Genomic DNA, 21,600 nt, shown 5'->3' with positions numbered 1-21,600 from the left:
CGACTTTACCGCTCGGCCGCTGGTGTGCCCTGAAAATGTTTGTTGGAAGTAGTTAATGTGGAATAGTTAAAACAAATCGAAATTAGGGGGATTAGCATTAAGGATTAAACCTTCTGTATGTATACACCCGCTTGTTGAGCACAACGTTACAGACAAGTATAAGATTTTCACGAAGGAATGATTTACTGCGATATGTTGTAAATCAATGTAAATGTATCATTCAAGAGATTCAGACCATTTAAAAAATTATTAGATTTGAAGATATATCCCCAAATACTATCATTTTGTTTCCAAGTTAATAAAATTTTCCGATTTCCCTCCCTCCCCGTCAGCATTATAGGAGATACCCTAAAGTCGCAAACTGCTTCATGAATAAAACCTTATATAAATGAAAACGTAATGAAATAAAATAATTATACGCATAAAAGCTAATAAAAAAATCGAAAAGTTTCAGATTTTAACGGCTGTCTAAAAGAGTTTGCTAAGGGATTTACGCTCACTCTGAACTCTCAGTCTAGAAATCTGCTGTCACACTCACTCCTACTGACCCATTTTATTGTCTTTTTAGCTTTATTATTAAGCATAATTTTCTTTATAATTAGGTCATATGCATTTACACGGCAAAATCACGAAACATTTAAAAGCAGTATAGCAGTATTAGTTTAGAATTCTCGATATTGGCATACATTTTTCTGTTTTTTTTTTCTTTTTTTCAGTCTTTTTTCAATTTATGATATTATTGCTTAGTTTTCCTACTGTAAGATGGCTTTACAAAACTTTTTTTTTGTCTTTTTTATTAGCCTTTCGTATGTTTACTATATTTGTTAAATATCAAGTTCTTGGCGCTTACGTCACATTAAATTCAATTCAACAGCAAAATCACAAAATGTTTAAAAACAGCATACCTTTAGAATTGCCGATAGACAGTCTCGCGCGATGGAGATTAAAATGTTGGTGCTACTTTGGTAGACGGTTGCACGGATTTTGGCGATTTTTTGGCGATTTTCCTTTGGCGAGTAATACAACTTATGGTAAACCCATTGCTGGATAAGTTATTTATGGTAACCGATACTTTGTTGTCATTTTATTTAAAAAATAATGCGTTTTATTGTGCATAAATTCCGTGTTTAAAATATTATTTATGGCTTTTAAATATTAAAAATCAATTTAATTTTTAATTTTGCATTTTTATTTGAAATAAAAATTTTATTGTTTATCATATTTTATGAAATTTTATGTTGTGGATGATGTAATCAATGACGTCACCTTACTTAAAAGTAATTTGTTTTAGTATGTATAAATTTAATCTAATGTTTTAAACATTATTTATGGCTCTTAAATATTAAAATACAATTTAATTTTGCATTTTTTAAAAAATGATTTTATTATGTATGAATTTTTAAATAATTTTAATTCTAGCCGTGATGTAATAAGCTCTCTGATTGGTTATAGAATATTTGTGCATTAACGAGCTGTAATCAGCTCCCTGATTGGTTACTGACAATTTGTGCATTTCCGCGCCGTTTTAAAATTTAATTTATATCTTCGAATTCCTTCAAAGATGTCTTCAAAGATGTTATCTAAATTATGAATCTGATTTTTTATTGTGGTACTTATCAGTAAACAACAGGTTAAACACTCAAAAAATGTAAGTACATATTTTTCTTTTATTTTATAATTGTATACTTCAATTTTTGTTAAAAAAATTAGTACACTATTTTCAGAAATTGCTGAGATAATTATTGTCCATATGTTTTAATGTTAATTATATTCTATATAACGTATTTTAAAGTATTTGAATTTAATAATATTCTAATTCTTTTAAATGTTGGTATGATGGTTTTTAATTCGATATTCAATTTCAGTAATATTTTAATCTAATTAAACGTTGGCCCAATGTTTTTATAGCGGTGTTTTTATTCTCTTCTTTGCTATATGAAAGTAATAATAACCTTACTTTAGTATTTTATACTCATAGTAAATGTATTTATTTACACTTGCCTGCCATCTTAAAAAACGACATTTTCAACAAAAAATTAATCCATTACTTTTAACGATATTCATTTATTTATTTTTTAAGTTTCGAATACTTTACTATGCGTGAAAACAGCGTTTTTCAAGATGGCTGACGTTTGTAAAAATCGCGCCAACAATTCGCCAACGTAAATCGCCAAAAATCCGTGCAACCGTTTACCAAAGTAGCACCAAAATGTTTCATTCCCTACAGTGTTATCACTGCTCGCTCTCAAATCGTCGAGCTTATAAGGTATAAGCTCCCGCTTTCCTAGAGTGTCTGCGTGGTGTAGTGAGTGGTTCTGCACGCTGGGCCGGTATCCAGAGGTCCGTGGTTCGATTCCCGGCGAAGACGATTGCTCATTTTTCATCTATTCTGCTTCCAAAAATCCTAATATCTCTACAAGCTTGTTAGTTAAAAAGTCGTTAAAGTTTCCCAAACAAATTCGGAATTCAAATTTAGGGCTTCCAGGTGCCCATGTTCGGGGGAAGGTTGATGGCTCTAGGCACCGTTGTTTTTTCACAACGCGAGAAATATGCATACATTCATGCATATTCTTCATTATTTAATATCTTTAAATGTAGTACAGGGCAATAGTATTTCGTGGCAAAATTTGGAAAGTGATACAACAGGTTTAAGGGATTGAATGCAAAATGCCGTTTCGTCACTAATATCCTATTAGAGACTAACCCCTCTTTTGGGCTAACTAGCACAAATACAGGCACTTGTATATAACTACAAAATAATATATGCATATTTATAACAATAAAAATACAAGATAAATAAGCATAAACTCATAATAATTCAGAGCAAAATATTTGCACTAATTTATACCAGTTCATGTAGTTACTTTTATTTATAAACGTTTTTCTTTGATAAACGATTTAAATCCCCCATTGAATTGCTCTGCTACTAAAAAATTATAAATATGGAAATTATGTAATATTTACAAACTGAAACAGAAATGTTAACGTGAATTTAAGGAAAAGTTTAATGCTTTGAAAGAAGAGCTAGACGGAACATCTTAGAAAACTCATCTTCGAAATAAACCAGCTTTTTAACCAGCTAAAATCTCTCATTGCAGAACAGATTAGAAATTAAAAATGCAAAATATCTTGTTTTATGCAATTGCAATTTGAATTGGTATTGAAATGAGAATTCGGGAATAACTAATATGCCGTAAAAATTATTTAATTATTTCTTTAAATATTATTTTGTAATAGGTAAGAGACAAAATTGAAGATAAGTAATGTACAATGCTAAAAGCTACAGTTTGTCTCTTCACGCACCACAATCACCTCTAATAAGGGGTAACATATCTAATATAATTGAAATCTATCCTTTGGTTCATAAAGTGTTTCAAAATATGAACGTTGGAATTTTGGAGGAAAATAAATGGCACAACTTTTCAGATTTGACAGCATTATCTTTTATATGAAGAAAAGGGCTTGTGAAATGTCATCTGGCCAGAGACGGAAAAGGAAATTAAAAAAGAAAATTACAAGATCGCTGTTGTACTATCGTTTTCAATTTTCTGGCTTCGGATCAGAAACGTGAAACTTAGATTTATTTCTTGGCAATGCTGAATTTCAGAAGCTAATGTAATTCAATATCATTCATCAAAATTATAGTAACATCTGCTGAGCTTTCATATTTCTCACGATCATATTTAATAACTCTAGTCATAGAATGTACCCTACAAGCACTTTCATGGCGTAATTGATTTCCTGAGATTTCTTGCTTAGATGATTGTGTATAAGAGTACAGTCTGTGCTTGGTAAGAAATCTGAAGCTAGTATGGTTATATGAGTAAAAAGAGGCAGCCATGAGGAAATAGTAAAAAATGGAGAAAAGGAATATATATATATATAATAATAATACAAAAAAATATATTTATTTCTTCCTTGCAACCTTAATTGTTGAATTTATGGAAACAATTCACCTATAGAAATAACATAACAGCATTTTCAACTCATTTTTGTGATTCAAATATGTTTTTTGAAATAAACAAGTGCATTAGAAGATAATGAAATACGGTTGATTATTCATGAATTTTACTCTTATTGAAAACACAAGTCTACTTTAAAAAAGCAATTTTTAATACGAATGTAACCAGAATTATATATAATTTGTTACCTAAGAATAATTAATAGTTTAATGGCCCTAAATGTTAAAAGAAATTGAATTTGTTATCAGTAGGTGTGTGACTTATTCATGCTGTAAAAAATTAACAGTTTATCACTACGTGAATAATACTGATACGTATCAGTATATACTTGGATAGTACAGAAATGATTAACATAAAGGGTCTCACAACGAAACTGTTACACTTATGCGAAGGGAAAACAGGTGAAATAGACACAAGGGGCCATGAGCTACTCAGAATGCACAAATGGAGCTGGCCACAAGCTGAACGGTGTTAGTTAGCGCCCGTCCCTTTCGCCGTCCTTATTGAGAGCGTGGACAGCAATGGATGATGGAAGGTGATTAATCACGGTCAGCGTTGGACAGCGTGGTTTCTATGGAAGGAAGGGATACAGGGTAGTGAGATCCATCGTCGCATGGTGTCGGTATGCGGGAACAGAGCACCATAAAGCCGTACCGTATCCCGTGGGTTGGCCAAGTTCAGCAGTGGAGTGGAGACCTCAGCCAAAGGTGTTATCGCGGGACGACCAGCAACATCGTATACAGCAGCAAATGTAGCAGCCGTGTCGGATTTGATCACGGCGAACAGGCATATAACGTTCAACATGATGCAGGAAGAGACAGAGCTTGCGCAAGGAACATTGCAGGCAATTCTGCATGGTGATTTGGAGATGACAAATGTGTGTGCAAAGTGGTGGACCTCGGACCTCGGATTACACCTTGCTTGACAACAAGAAGGATGCAGTCAAGGTTCAACATGTTGAATCTTCTGCGAATTGCATGCAATTTGTCCATAAGTGGTACAACAACACCCCCATAGACTAATTTATCAATGCCCTGTGAGTCCCAGCCAGATGGCAGAAGTGGGCAGGGATTATTTCTAACTGATGTACTATCAGATTTTCATTAGGAAATTGTATTCCACTCTGTGGCAGCATTTGTGTCATTCATTTCTGTACAACCTAAATAGCATGATGCATGTTTCGTTAAATAAAAATGAATTTTATTTTTTAGAAAAGTGAAAGTCTTATAAAAAAAAGTTGTGAAAATCAATAAACTATTTTGTTTCAAATACCCCATAAGATTCAGTTTTAGTTTTGGAAGTGTTGTAGACGCTATGTTCAGTCAATATATGGGACAACTTAATAACTTAAATGACAATTCCAGAACGGATTAAGCATATTTTAATTCACAATAATAAAAGAAGACGTTAGGGTTACAACTTCAAAGATAACTCTTATTTATTTACACTTTTTCTGATTGCCAATCTAAAGAAACTAAACTTCGCAACAACAAAGATAACATTATAGGTAGAGGGAGCTACCACAGAAGTAGAAATAAACATAATAACCATTGTTAATTTTACAAATAAGCTTTCATTTTCAATAGTATTCTTAATCTCTCTAAACCCTAAAATAGAAATTAGTAGATCTACATTGTAGAACCCATGCCTTTCATTAGCCGGAATTTGCTTTTTCATCTCGTGTAAAAATTTCAAAATTACTTTGCATCAATCGTTTTATTCGTAGAATCTGTCTTTTAAATTTGTTCTTTTTTGTAGAAAGCAAGAATTTCATTCCAATCAGAAAAATAATCAGTTCTTTAGAAAAATGCTAACGATTCAGTTAATCTAAAAAACATTTCATTTTGTTAGATTCTGTACATTTCAGTTACGGTTCCAAGCATTCTGGTCTAATGGGACCATTACCGGCGCCATCTGGTGGGTGATGAATTACTTTAGAGGGGAAGGCAATTTCTACTCAATCTTCTTCCCATTGCGGTGACGCTTATACCGTCTGTTACGAGGAGATAACTGCCTAGAGAATATCGAACGAATCATTGGGTGGAGTCACGGTTACGATTAGTTGCAATTCGCAAAGTACCAGAAAAAAATAAATGAGGGACCTTCCGTCAAATTTTTGCTTCTTAATACTAAAATGTAATACGAAGTTGAAAGTTACAAATGGCAAATTCAAAATGTATGGGATGAGAAATGTCTAGATGAAAAATCGGTATCAGAATTGCCTAGTACCGAAAAAACTAAAAATTGTATTATTATGCTCTTTTTTCTCCCGATCATCATGTTGAAATGTCTTATCTAAAAATAATCCGTGAATAAATTTCAGTTTTAATGAATGCGTTAGCAACAATCTCAACGAATTTCATGCGAATATGAATTTAACTTCTTTTGTAGCTGTTGTTTCCATACTATAGCTATCATTGAAGCTACTGAAAATAAAGTCAACTATGCTGAATTTGCATCCGGTAAACTTCAACTAGAAATATGAAATGCCGGACGTGGGATGCTATAAATTAAGAATATGACACACCTAGTTTTCAACTTCGTCATCTCTCTAAACTCAGCAAAACAACATAATAGTTATTATTTGCACTAAGGCAGAAACCTACAAAAGATTCTACTAAGCATAACAGGTGATACGGGAAAACTTGAACAAACTGAAACAATACGAAAAGTAGAAAACCAAGAATAAACAAATAATATCTAGAAGAATGTTTAATCATTGTATTTGTAATTATATAAGAATTTAAATACTTATTAAGAATTTTTTAATGTCTCCTGACACTGTAAATGGCTAATAGCCGTAGATAATTAGCCCTTTTTTAATTAGCCAATTATTTTCTGAAATTTTGACTGAGTTCCAGTCCTGAGGAAGTTGTGCTGTAATATGTATTGCAATCTTGCGATTTAATGCTTTTCCAGTTAGAAAACACTAAAAGGAAAATGTCTTTTCTCCAAACGATTCGGTACCTGTTTCTTTGAGCTTTTACGACCCGTTTCCCAACCTAAATAAAATTGTCATGAAGAGTATGCTAAGTATATTCATGTCCATAAGTATCCATGAGTATGATATTAGTTCAACGGAATATGTAGTTAATGCCAATGCTGCATGAATTCATGAGAGGGTTACTGGTATTTCTACAAGTTCGGCAGCAAGGGAAATATGTTGCACCAATGTTAGTTCTTTGAAGTAATTCACATTTCAGCAGTATAGATCTCCAATATATCTCTCGCCTATTTGTGTTCCCCACAAAATGCAACCTTCTATGAAAGCCTACCGCTCTGAGTTCCATAAGGCTGATATTAAATATGATGGGATATCGAAAAATTAGAGACTGGCTATAATCAGGCATAGCTATTTTAAGGTTATAATGCTCGTCAAAGCTTTATTTCCTTAGAATTTCGCGCCATTTGGACAGAATTTGACACGATATCCCTCAGGAGGACATCCGCAATCTCTATCAATCGATGTCAAGCCGAATAACTGCTTGCACAAGGGCCAGAGGTGGACAAACCCGTTACTGACTTTTTGACTTTGTGAAGCTCTATCACTTCAATAAATCATCCAAATTTTCTCAAACTGTCATCATTTATTTTTCTGTACATGTACATCACTTCTACCGATTTTCGTCCCATTCGGATAACTCCTTCTTGGTGCGTCTTTTTTTTTTTTTTTTTTTTTTTTGTCTAAGAGTGTATTTTCCCTTACCTTGTTATTCTATCGTCTTGTCTCAAACTCGGGGGCTATGATGTCCATTATTGAACTCAGTGTTAACAAAGCATAGGAAATTAATTAAAGAACTCGGGTGCTATGATGTCCATTATTGAACTCAGTGTTAACTAGAGCATAGGAAATTAATTAAAGAAATCGCCTTTTGAGAAAATTCCCACACTGGACAGGAGGATAAATAATAGTAAAGACCAGATCGCAGATGTGTCACTTCTGCACGTGAAGGCATTTATGTTAACTAATTAACCGACTTGATTCAAATAGCGCAACTTATGCGTTCAACACAGAATTCTCAACAGCTAGAATAGCTAAAGAATTTATTGCATCTTCGTACTTTGTAAAACGATTATTGACGAAATTTTTATCATTGGTTACACTTGACTATAGATACGGAATAAGGCTTACTATTATGCATTCTGTCTAAAGCTAACAGAGCATGAAGTCTTTTTAAAAGCTTAGACTAAACGCATTGCTTCCACTTCCTGATATTTGGATGGTAAATATTGTTCAACGATTAGTCGTGCTGAGTCATACTTTGTCTGGAGATCTGGTGTGACTTGAAGAAACATTTTAATCCTATGAATGTTCTCTGAACTGATCGTTATGAAGTCCTTGGAATCATGTCTGTATCAAGCGCTTAATTATATGTGTTTTCAGTCTGTAAAGGTAGTGACTTATACAGATGTTAAGGTCAAACGAACTTCATCTTCAATGGTATTAGCATGTTTAAATTCTAAATCAATACTGAGAAATCGAGCATCGTTTCTGACCTTTGTGTCCATGAGTTCGAAATAAAGCTACATTCGCTTCTTCTCTTCAAACGTACAGAAAATCTGAGTCATATTCCGAAATGAATCTAATAACGAAATCACAGCAGTTGGGATCAAAGCTACCTTCATTTAATTTTGCACCGGCAGAATTACGTAATACATTATTAGAACTTGAAACAAGAGCTTTGTCCTCTGTAGAAGTAGAGAAAGGTAGCTGACTCAGTTTTTTAGTGTAGCGTTATGTCATGCTTTTGGTCTCAAATATTATTCTAAAATTTTCGAGTGCAGTGTGATGACTGCTAGTGTGATGACTATAATTAAGACAATTCAAGTAGACATGGTTGTTTTTAATTATATTTTTTATTCAGAATACATCTAGGTCTCTGTTATACTCATATTTAAAGAATGAATTTCTTCTAACACTCACATTTTATTTCTTAGATAAGAAGCAGTTTTAACTACGATCTTCAATAGTCTTGGATTAACTAACAACTTTAGAAACACTTTTAAGTTTGCTAAAAACTTCCTTTTTAAAATTATACATATTCAGAGAAGAATAGCCATTATTTCAGAATTAGAAAATTCTGACAAATGCTGCAAATTCATCATTAACTATCGTTTGAGACCATAAGCATATCAGAGTAAATTTCATATCATAAGAAAATACCAAACATGGGTCTGTCTAAAAGCATCCACTTGTGGCGAATTCAAAACCACGAGTCGATTCATCAGAAATATTCGAGAATTGCTCTACGTTTAAATTGTTAGCAGAAATTATTACTGGTTGGAGAGAAGTAATGAATTTTTATTTTGTTTCAGAACTCACTAGTAACTTATCCCAAGTTGGCACCCCAATGCGGGATTCGAATTTAGGACTTTTCGATTGCCAGTCGGACGCTCAGCCAATTATACCAAGAATGCACGCAGTAAGGAAGGAAAAATTCCTTATCATATAATTAATTAAATAACCAGAACGTACACATTTTTAATATCAATTTTTAAAAATAAATTAAATTTTTAGATTCCTTTTAAATTTTTCAGCATTTTAGTCCAAAAGACTTTTTGTTTGAGAGTTCACATAATCATAATTCTTCAGGGAAGGCTCCTGTTATAAAAGAGTATCACAAATTAAAACTTATACATAATTTTTATTTATAATTAAATATAATACGCATAAATATTCATGATACTAATTCCCATATTGATAAATATATTTTAATACCATAAATGTAATAAGAGTAACATTTGCAAAAATTATGGTCTCACTGTTGTTATCTTTCATTTGCAATTCCTTATTTTACCAAACTGAAAGGCTTCATTGTACTTCTAAACAAACATTTCCATCAGTAGGGCTATCTTCTTGACCTAACCAGTGTGTTTCTTTTGCATCAATGGCTCATGGGTGCTAAAGCAGTTACTTGACTTCCGTTCCTTGCATAAGGTAACTGGCCTTTGTGAAGTGAACGACTGAAAGAACGACTGGAGTTGTGAGGACCTAGATGTCAAATACAAGTGTAGCACGAGCGCCACTTTTAGAGGTGTTAGGCACTTGATAGGGTCTCTACGACAACATTTTGTAGATTGCTAGGGCTGTCATCTTCGTCCATGGCACTTTTGAATAGCTTTATCATAGACACGAGAACAACAACAACTGGCAACATGAAAAATCCTGATTGTAATAAGAGTAACATTTGCAGAAATTATGGCCTCTCTGTTGTTATCTTTCATTTGCAATTCCTTATTTTACCAAACTGAAAGGCTTCGTTGTACTTCTAAACAAACATTTCCATCAGTAGGGCTATCTTCTTGACCTAACCAGTGTGTTTTTTTTGCATCAATGGCTCATGGGTGCTAAAGCAGTTACTTGACTTCCGTTGCTTGCATAAGGTGACTGGCCTTTGTGAAGTGCACTGAAAGAACGACTGGAGTTGTGAGGACCTAGATGTCAAATACAAGTGTAGCACGAGCGCCACTTTTAGAGTGTTATTCACTTGTTAATTGATAGGGTCATCTACGATACCATTTTGTAGATTGCTAGGGCTGTCATCTTCGTCCATGGCACTTTTGAATAGCTTTATCATAGACACGACAACACCAACATCAAGCAGCATGAAAAATCCTCATTTCATTGCTAGCGGGTTGTACTTCCAATTACACACCGAAGGCATTTGCTAAGGAAAGAGAATGTCTTTACAAACTAGAATTATAATTTATTATTTTTGCTTCATTTGAGGTAAATTCTAAATGAATTTTCTGAATGCTAATTAGTAAATGATTGTTATGAAGAATTGGTAAACACAAGCCTTCAAATTCTGATAAAACAATCCTTCTAAAATGTGACCTTTATGTACACTGTGAATTTTACACTATGCAGTTAAAGGGACTGATGATGATATCAGAAACCGCAATCTATTTTCCCTTACCTTGTTATTCTATCGTCTTGTCTCAAACTCGGGTGCTATGATGTCCATTATTGAACTCAATGTTAACTAGAGCATAGGAAATTAATTAAAATGCTATTAAAAGAAAGTTTTATTAAAAATTTAAATAATGAAGAATAGAAAGGGGCGATCAAGCAAACAACACATGATCAATAATCTATAATCTTACTAACAGAATAAGGGAGTAAGACAAGTTATTACATCAAGTATATAATGTGATTAACTGAAGTTTAAATGAAAGCGTCATTCTCGGAGTCGGCTCACAAGTCAGTTTTAAATACACATAAAATATCAACATATAAAATGTTTTACCTTGAAGTTAGGAAACCGTACAAGACAGAAATTGCATTATTTGGTGATTAATGATACTGCATATGGCAACATAACATTTGCTATTTATTTCATAATGGCTCCATAAAAATCCCGATAACGCATATGTCTGAAAATGTTCAACGGGAATGTTTGGAGGTTTTTTTTTTAATTGAATTAAATAAAGCAGGATAAACAATTTTTTAAAAAAAGCTTTTAAATTTCGCAAACATATGAAAAATTACATTTTATATTTACAAGATCCTCTCAATAATACAGCTGAAAATGAAATTATTATGAAAATTATTAGAAAAGGGAATTATTATGAAAATTAAATTTGAGAATCTTTGCATTTGGAAGTACATTTTCGAGCAGTACTTCAGGTCTGTGGCTAAATTCTTGAACACCATATTTTGGATTAATAAACTTCGAAGAGCTAAGCATAATGAAAATTGAATATTTTCAGTGAGATAATAATTTTTAAGTAATAATTAAAAATAATGTCATTATAAAAACGTTGAAGTGGCTTTAATTAATCTTTAAACAGAATTGGACTGGCCTCAAGTTTACCTTGTTAACAGACTTAAGGCTCCCAAATTATAAATGTAACTCCTCTTAACAAAGGCGCTAATGCATATAGGTGATTAATCATGACTGCGAAATGCAGAGTTTCCCATTCATTTATCAGTGTCAAAATATGATTAAATAAAGATTTACTGGCGAAATAGATATTTAACATTGCCGTATAAAGTTCTTGGCATAATTCACCCGACTTTAGCTGTTAATATAAAATCATTTTATAAGCTTCGTGCATTGAAATATTAAATAAATAATGCCTCTAAATTTAGTTAAAAATCCTTAGTAAAGTATCAATGTATCTTACTAAATGGAAATGGAATTCCTAAAATGACATATATATATTGGTATAACGATGAAATAACTGTAAATAAATTAGTTTATTAGTAACAAGGTGATAAATAAATCTTTCTTAAACCTGAAATTTTAAAAGCTATCTGTGTAATTCTTTAAAACAACTAATTTCATGAAACGCCGTGTTTTCTACTTAGCTTTCTAGCGCCAGGTTCTGAAAACATTTTTGTGCAATTTTCCTCTCCCTCATTTCAGGAGCTCTCCTGAATTTTTAAATGGGTTTGTTTATGTAGTGATTATTTTCGCCTTACTAACAAATTCTCGTAAGCTTTCTGCGAAGGGCACGCCGAACCGTTCTCATTTAAACTTTAAGCCAACGTGATACAAGGATTCATCAATTACTGCTGAGAAAAGACAAACTTATTTGGTCTACGATTTCTATGAGTCAACTGCAGATTCAATGTTTCTAACAATGAACGAACTATTTGAGGCTTAAGAAGTAGCCGAGCGCCCTACAGGGCACAGTATGACTTCGATCATTTCCGCCCCAATTTTGCAGGAGAGCATTCCAGGAGGACGGGTCCGAGGGTCTCCTACCAACTCTTCCCCTACCACAACCTCTCGAGAGAACTTTCCACTCGCAATGTTTTTAGAGTGCGTAACATGCCGCAATGAAACTATACATTTACAAACATCTATGCCTTTTCTGAGATTCGAATCCGGACCATTTGGTATTGCAGTAGGCTCTCCTAGCCCCTACACCAGCGGTGTTCAACCTTGTGATCGCCGATCGTTTTGTATGTGCTCGCAAGCCCGATTAGGTACTACGAACAAAAATGCTTGAAAAATAAACATTCATTTATGTTTCTTAATTGTTAAAATATGGTAAGCATTTACAGTCATAAGATATATCTTGCAAGACGTTATAAAATAATTGATTACTCACTGATGAACTTGATAGCGAATATGGAATCTTATTGCTCCATTCCGATGTTTAGATGGGGAAAAAGTACTCAACGATTTGTAGAACTTCCTTCGCCAATAAAGCAGTTTTTGGAACCCGGAAACGAAAGTTATAAAGAATTGGACGATAATAATATCCGATCTGTATTTTCTCACGGATATAACAGCTAAACTGAACAAACTGAACGAAGATCTCCAGGGAAAAGAAATAAAAACATTTTTCTATTGACTAAGACTGTAACTGCTTTTCAAATAAAGTTAAATTTGTGGATAAATGAGATGAAAGGAAACAAATTTCACCTATTTTCAGAATTTATCAAGCCGTATTAATAACCACAAGGCAATTGAAATACTCGGAAAACTTTAATGCACTGAAAAATAATTTTGAACTTCGCTTCTCTGATTTCCATAAAGTTTAACCAATATTACTATTCATCTTAAACCATTTACCGAAATTAATATTTCAGATGTATCACATAAGATTGGAAATATGTTTAACAAATATATTGATTTTTTGGAAATGTGCTCACGATAGGCCAAAATGTGCTCGCGATAGGCCAAAGGTTGGGCACCACTGACCTAGACGTTAGGAAGTCACATAGGAATGCATGGTCGTAAACGCTTTCCTGGCGCTGTAGTGACGACACAAAAAGCTAAAATGGAAGGACACAAACAGTGAGATAAAACTTGTTTTATTATGTTTAGTACAGGTGACAGGTGACAGCAGGACAGGGCACCCGGACGGCTTTCTATGACTACTCGGGTATTACCCTGGCCCTGCAACCATCTTGAGTCTTCACAGTTGTAAGATGCTTTTATGTTTATTGCAGGTGCTCTATTCCGGCCTGCAGAGGTCTATGCCCATTTTTTCTAGTTTGGCCATTATGCATTTAAGCTTTTGCCGCGTGCCTCGATGTTTTATGAGAAGGTGTTTGAAAGGCAGAACATTGGTAGTTGGGAATTTTATGTGCCATTCTGCTGTTAAGGGGCACTCCGTGACATAATGGTCTGGTGAGCCCACGTTGCCACAAACACACATATCAGTTGTTGCTAGACCCCTTTCTGCAAAGTACGTCGGAAAGGGGCCGTGGCCTGTTATATATCGCGTGAGGTAGGGCGATGAGATGAGCCGGTCCACCTCTACCTTGGGCAGGAACTCATATGCTCTGCGGCCTTGCGGGATTTGGTCCCATTCATTCTGCCAGTTTCCAATGGCGGACTCCTCTATTTGCCTCTTTAGGCATGACCGGGGCAGGGGCACCTGAATCTGCTCCGTTTCCTCATTTTGGGCAGCCTTCTTGGCAAGAGCGTCTGCTGCTTCATTTCCCTGGATTCCGGCGTGCGCCTTCACCCAGGAAATTTGGATTCTCATTGACTTTTCTTGTAGACGGAGGACTTCTTGCAGGTGCGAGATTAGTGCGGAGCGCTGGAGAGGGTTGTTGATAGCATAAATGCTTGACAGGCTGTCAGTAAATATCGTAGCTCGACTCTGCCGTGTGTCAATTGCCCATTTCACTGCCTTTGTGAGGGCAACTACTTCCGCTTGGAACACTGAGTTCTGTGCTCCCAGTCGGCCCTTCAATTCCTTTGCTATGTTTCCATTTATATAGGCTATATAGGCACTGCCTACAGCGTTATCAATTTTTGACCCGTCTGTATAAAGCACGGCCCCTGGTCCGTCTAAGCGCGGGGTTAACGCTGGTGAGTGGAAAGTCCTTATGCCCAGTCCATATTCCGACGGATGTGTGCTTAGTTTGGACCTGCGTGTTTCGTAGACTTCTGGCAGATAGCATGTATCCCCATATGTGCATGGCTGTTGGAGTTGCGTCACCTTTGCAATTGAGGCTTCTTGCTGCGCTTTGATTGGGAGCGGCATAAGCCCTGCTAATACCGAAGCGGCCGCAGTCGACGTTGTCCTGTAGGTCTTCGTTATGGCCAGGACAAATGGTCGCTGTGCACTACTTAGCAATTTTGCCTTTCTGACTGTCATCGGGGCTGCCCAGATGGCTGCTCCGTAGGTTAGGACCCTCTCCGCGACAGTGGAGTAAAGTATCTTGTAGATATTGGGCCGAAGGCCCCAGTGCGGGCCTTGCATTTTTTGCAGATTGTTTGCGATTCGGCGAGCCTTTTCTCTTTGGGCTTTAAGGTGAGGCAGCCAGGTGAACTTTTCATCCAATATAATACCCAGGAGTTTTAGTTCTCTGACCCTTTTGATGGTCTTCCCATTAAGCTGGATGGTTGGGTTTCTTATTAAAGTTTGGCCTGGCTTATGATAAATTATATATTTCGATTTTGCCTCAGAAATTATTAGCTTTTTCTCCTGACATAGCCGAGAGAAGGTATCAATTACATCATTGCAGTTTTGCTGCAGTTCATCTCTACTCTTGCCGCCCACCACAAAGGTCGCGTCATCCGCAAAGGCTACTATCTGGGTATGGGACGGCCATTCGTATCGTAGGATGGAATCGAAAGTTGCATTCCACAAGTCTGGACCCGCGCACGATCCCTGTGGACAGCCTTTTGTCTGGCTTCTGGTTATGACACCGCCAGTGTGTGTTACTATGAACTTTCTATTGGACAGGTATTGCTTGAAAACCTGCAAGAGGTTATCAGGGATCCTTGCCTGGTGCAGTGCCTCTAAAATTGAGGGCCCCCACAGAGAGTCAAATGCGCTTTGCAGGTCCAGACTTAGGACCGCTGCATGCTGTTTCCTTTCATGCAAGTGGCTGATATAGTCTCTTATCTTTGATAGGGCAGCAATCGTTGAGCGTAGCTCTCTGAATCCATATTGTGCGTCAGAGATTGCCCCACTCTGCGTCATATGAAATTTAAGCCGCTGGACTAGGAGCTTCTCATAGAGTTTCCCTATTACCGGGAGAAGACAAATCGGCCTAAACGAGGATGGGCTGTTTGGATCCTTCCCTTCTTTCTTAAAGAGCACAACCTGCCCCGTTTTGTAAGGTTCCGGAAAGCTTTGCAGTGCTAGCAGTTTGTTAAAATAACGCGTGAGAAAGCCGGATCTTGCTTTATGTATTGCTCTCAAGATTGGATAGTCTATTGAGTCCGGACCAGGGGCTTTACTTTTCGGGAGAATTTTGATCGTTGCGGAGACTTCCTTCTCCGTAAATGGCATATCATCTGGGACAGATGTGTGCAGCGTATAAGCCTGGTGGTCGGACGGATCTGTAATATCCTCTTCCGGAAGTACGGCGTCAAGAATTGTCCTGAGCGTGATTTCTGTTATGTGTCCAGCCTGCTGCCCTGCAAAGGCTCTTAGCTCCGGTGGTCTGTAAACTTTGTCCGAAGCTATCTTGTGGAGAGCACCATAGACTTCTACATTCTTAGTACAGAACTCCCTCCAGCTGGCAAGTTTTGCGGCTGCAATTGCCCTTTTGTACTGAGCTTGCTCTTTATTATAAAGAACACTAAGGGCTTGCCTCCTGTCTGGGTCTCTTTCGCTCTTCATCTTACGCCTAAGTGCCCTGGTGCGACTGCGCTGTGCACGGAGCTCTTTCGTCCACCAGTTTGCCACTCTTAAAACTTTTGGTGATTTCAGGCCTAGGGTGGCATCACAGATAGATTGAATATCTCGTATCATACTGGTGGTTAAGTCGTCAGCATCCTTTATGTTCTGACATTTCATAAGTGCCTCGTCCACCTGCTCTAATACTGGTCCTAGCCTGCTTACAAGTTGTTTTAATTTTCTGCCATTGGTTCTATAACGCTTGTTCATAAACTGCGCATGTGGCTGACCTATCTGGAACGTTATATAGCGATGGTCCGAGTTTGAGGGAGTGTCACTTACGGTCCAGTGCTGTATTTTCTGAGCCAGACGCGCTGTTGACAGAGTGATGTCGGGCCATCCTTTTCCCATTTGGGTCTCGAAGGTCGGCAGACTGTCCGGCACGTTATGAAGAATGAGTCCGTTGCATGCAATGAAGTCCACAACTTCTCTACCTCTTGGGTCTGTGGTCGGATATCCGAAGTCCTCCGCATGAGAGTTAAAATCTCCTGCCAATACATGGTGTGCATGCGGGTAGGACGTAAGGACATTCTGCAAGGCATCTAATGTGGGAGAAACGTCTACTGTAGGTGGAATGTAAACATTCATGACCAGGACACTCAGTCCCATAGCCTCGACTGCAATTGTGACCATGTCTCTTGACTTTGCTAGCACAACTGGCAACCATCTGCTGTGGCAACAAACTACTGCCGCTCTTGTTCCCTCACTTCCTGAATCCTGGATGACGGTCCATTGGAGGGGAAATTCTGCTGCTTGCCCTGCATAAAGAAAAGGTTCTTGAATTAAAAGGAAGTCCGCCTCTTCCTCCATAGCATATTGCACTAGCTGTGCAGTAGCCGCGCGCGCTCTTTGGAGGTTGATTTGGACAAACTTGAGCACATTGCTTTCCTCTGTTCTTGAATTCACTTCCATTACTTTTGTAAATTAATTGACTTTTAAGGTAAAATTACTAACTGTGAAAATACTTGACTTGCTTCCTAGAGAGTTGCGCTTGTTATTAAGTGAACTGGCTGTTGTAGTAGGTAGACGATGCCTTGCTTGCTGGGCTATTAAATTAGTTGTCCTCGCCGTAGTCAGTACGTGCTTTAATCTTCTGGATGTGCGCATGGAATGTTGGGCAGTTTGCTGCGTACGCTGCATGGTGTGTATCCACTTTAACTTTTGAATCTCTGTTTGCTATGATGCAGTTAATGCATTCAGGGCAGTCCGCCTTACATTTGTTAATGTCATGACAGCCTCCGCAGTAAGCGCAGTAAGGCCTGTGACAGCAGTCTTTCGACGTGTGTTCCAGGTCCTGACAGCGGAAACAGCGCTTGGCTCCTGTAAACTCGTAGATACTATGTTCCCTCCATCCTTGGAACAATCTTCGTTTGGACATGAGGACATGAAAGGCACCAGGGGTACATTCAATCACCCACTTTGTGGCTCTATTCCTTCTGTCCGGGCGCTTGAAGAGAACTCTACACTCTTCATTCCCAAGATTGCAAGACTTTTGTAGCATTTCTTGTACTTCCACCTCCGAGGTGCCGTACGGTACATTGTCGATTGTGCATTTCGGTGTTCTCTTCCGTGGTATACGCGTGCGTACTGTATCCTTTAGGTTATCGTGCTGAGCTAGGAACTGACTTTATCTTCTGTACTTCATCCTTGTCGTTGCATCGCACCGCCACACCTCCACTACTTAAGTTCGTAATGCCCCGAAGGTTGACACACAGATCTTCAATTTGGACATGCTTTTCTAGTACCCCGCGTATATCCGCACTCTGTTCATCACGTTTAGGGAGGATCAGCAGTGTCGGCATGTTCGTGACTTTCCTTTTCCATCTCCGCTTTACCGCTTGCGCGTACGTAGGTTGGCAATCTTTGCCCTCTATAACCGGGTGCTTATCCTGCTGTATAGTATCTTTGCTTGCATGGAGCTGCTTCACCTGTCTTTTTGCATTTTGCTGAATCGAGTGGGCAAGTTCACAACAAAGAACCGTCGACGTGTTTACTCCTATGTCTGCTAGGGTTGGACTCTCTGCAAGGTGTGGGCCTCTCAAGGCTAGCGTTTCCAGAGCGTCCAGAGCACATAGCAGTCGCTCACGAAGATCTTGAGGTAGGAGGAATTTGCCCCTACTATGAGTGCTAGCTGTCTTTCTTATAAATTCGTAGAGCATGTGAACTTTGCCTTGATGGTCTTGGTCACTGTCGAGTATCTCTTACGGATCGAAATCCGACCTTTGTATCTGAGGCTCTCCTTCCGACTGTGCAGATGAGTTACGTGTCATTCTTGAATCACCGATACACGTTGAGCACTTTTCACTTAATAACACATTTATATCACTTTCACCTTAATACTTGTATCACCTTAATCACTTTAAATCAGTGTTGATGGAATTCACCACGTAATATCACTTTCACGTAAACACTTTGGATCACTTTTAAATACGTTAAAACACTTTAAATCACACTATAAATCACCGTTGACAGAACGTAAAATTTTAAATCACTTTTCGTGTAAATCACTTAACACTTGAAAACACTTTCACCATACAATATCAACACTTAATAACACTTTAAATCACTTTTCACCTGTGCCACGTACATAACTTTCACGTTAATTTGACACAATAACACACTTTTCCACTTTAAGAACACCACATAAATGCCTTGTATATTATTAGAAAGTTCTGGAATTATTGCTGGGTTGGATGTAACAGGTACATTTTAATACATAAATATTGAGTGCTATAATCAATAGTGACCAGCAAGTAAATTGAAGACACGTTAACACTTTGGATCATTTTTAATCACGTTAAATAACACTATAAATCACCGTTGACGGAATGTAAACACTTTAAATCACTTTGTGCGTAAATCACTTAACACTTGAAAATACGTACACCATGCAATATCGAAACTTAATAACACTTTAAATCACTTTTTGCATAAATCACTTAACACTTGAAAATACGTACACCGTGCAATATCGAAACTTAATAACACTTTCACGTTAACACTTTAAATCACTTTTCACCCGTGCCACGTACATAACTTTCACTTTAATTTGACACAAAAATATACTTCCACTTTAAGAACACCACATAAATGTCATGTATATTATTAGGAGATACTGGTAATATTGCTGGGTTGAATGTAACAGGTACATTTTAATACATAAATTTCAGTGCTATAATCTATAGTGACGAGCACGCAAATTGCAGACACGTTAACACTTTGGATCACTTTTAATCACGTTAAATCACTTTAAATCACACTATAAATCACCGTTGACGGAACGTAAACACCTTAAATCACTTTTCGCGTAAATCACTTAACACTTGAAAACACTTTCACCATGCAATATCAACACTTGATAACACTTTCACGTTAACACTTTAAATCACTTTTCACCTGTACCACGTACATAACTTTCACGTTAATTTGACACAAAAACACACTTCCACTTTAAGAACACTGCAAAAATGCCTGGTATATTATTAGGAAATACTGGTATTATTGCTGGGTTGAATGTAACAGGTACATTTTATTACATAAATATTGAGTGCTATAATCAATAGTGACTAGCAAGCAAATTGCAGAGAAATGCGCTTGGCTGCGATACTTCTGTGCATCAGCTGTACACTATAGGTAGTTCTGCGGAGTAATCCAATTGATAAACACAGGCACAGAATTAATTAAAAAGCGCACACACACTGCATTAATCACTATTGTAGAAGACGATAATCCTAAGTCCTGGTAATGCCAGAAAAACAGTAACTTTTGAAGTAGCAGACCGATCTTCTTCAAATTTACAATATCATACAGCCCATGGCTTGAATCAGAAGAATCCGTTTGAACAAAATCGCTAGGCCAATTAGGAGCTTAATTAGCGATTCGTTTAATTGCCTCCAGTACCTCTTTCTCCCTTTGTTGACAACAGGAAATCACTCGGGTTAACAGGCGACGGGGGGTCGAATGCTTCTAACTGACCGTACGGACGGGGAAAAGGTCAAAGTTCACGGTGAAAAACTTGTAAAAACAATTAAAAATCAATTACTCGGCATCCATTGACCGCACACATACATAATTACTGTCAAATTGCTCAGCGTAAAATACCGCATCCGACGATACTAAACACCAGTGACATCGGGCAACGGCGGCTGCTATGCGAATCTGGAAGCACAGTTCGATATGAATTACCACGTGCACGACGCGTTGAGGCAGTAATTAGTCTCTTAGTAATTACTGGATGATCCGATCTTGACGAACTTGGTGTCTAATTAAAGCTGAACGTCTTGGCTATACATATCAATTAAAATTAAGACAATCCGCTGAATATTTCCGCTTCTAATGAGGAAAATGCCGGAGCTCATAGAAACAACCTACACTCGTCCCTCCAGCAGAAACCTACAAATAAGAACAAAAACAAACGACAATCGTCTTAAAGAAGGTGTTCGAAATAACGACGCTGGATCGTGATGCATGCCTCACATCTCCGCATGGAAGATCCGCATCACGAAAGATGCATGACGCGCAGTTCTTTCATCACGGTCCGGGGCGTAATTTCCAACACATTCTTTGATGATGATCGTTGTCTCTTTATGTTGTTTTTCCTTTGTTTTTGTTGTACTTCGAAGAATAAACATGTGTTCTCACCCTGTTAATGTCCTTCCTTTCTTGACTTTTGTGTCGACACTACCGCGCCAGGAAAGCGTTTCCGACCATGCATTCCCCATATTTATATATATTACATATATTGTGATTTCCCGTCGTCTAGGTGTACTCTCTCCATACTCAGTGATTCGGCATCAAGTCTGACGGCTATCGCAAGGCAAAACAGCCGGAGTCCATTGGTATACAGAATTCAGAAACAGCTTCTGACAATGCCTATTTCGCAAAGACCCACTTTAAAATGGGTTCCCGCTCACACAGGGATTCAAGGAAATGAAGCCGCTGACCTACTGGCCAAGCAGGCAGCCAACTGCACGGATAACTAAACTTCCTTGGTCTCATATTAAGCGAACAACTTTGACAAGTCTGCTACAAAATT

The sequence above is a fragment of the Stegodyphus dumicola genome, chromosome 7, assembly GCF_044657685.1.
Source record: "Stegodyphus dumicola isolate Sdum_Otavi_A_Nest chromosome 7, ASM4465768v1".
NCBI classification, from domain to species: domain Eukaryota; kingdom Metazoa; phylum Arthropoda; class Arachnida; order Araneae; family Eresidae; genus Stegodyphus; species Stegodyphus dumicola.
Note: the sequence above shows the minus strand (reverse complement) of the source record.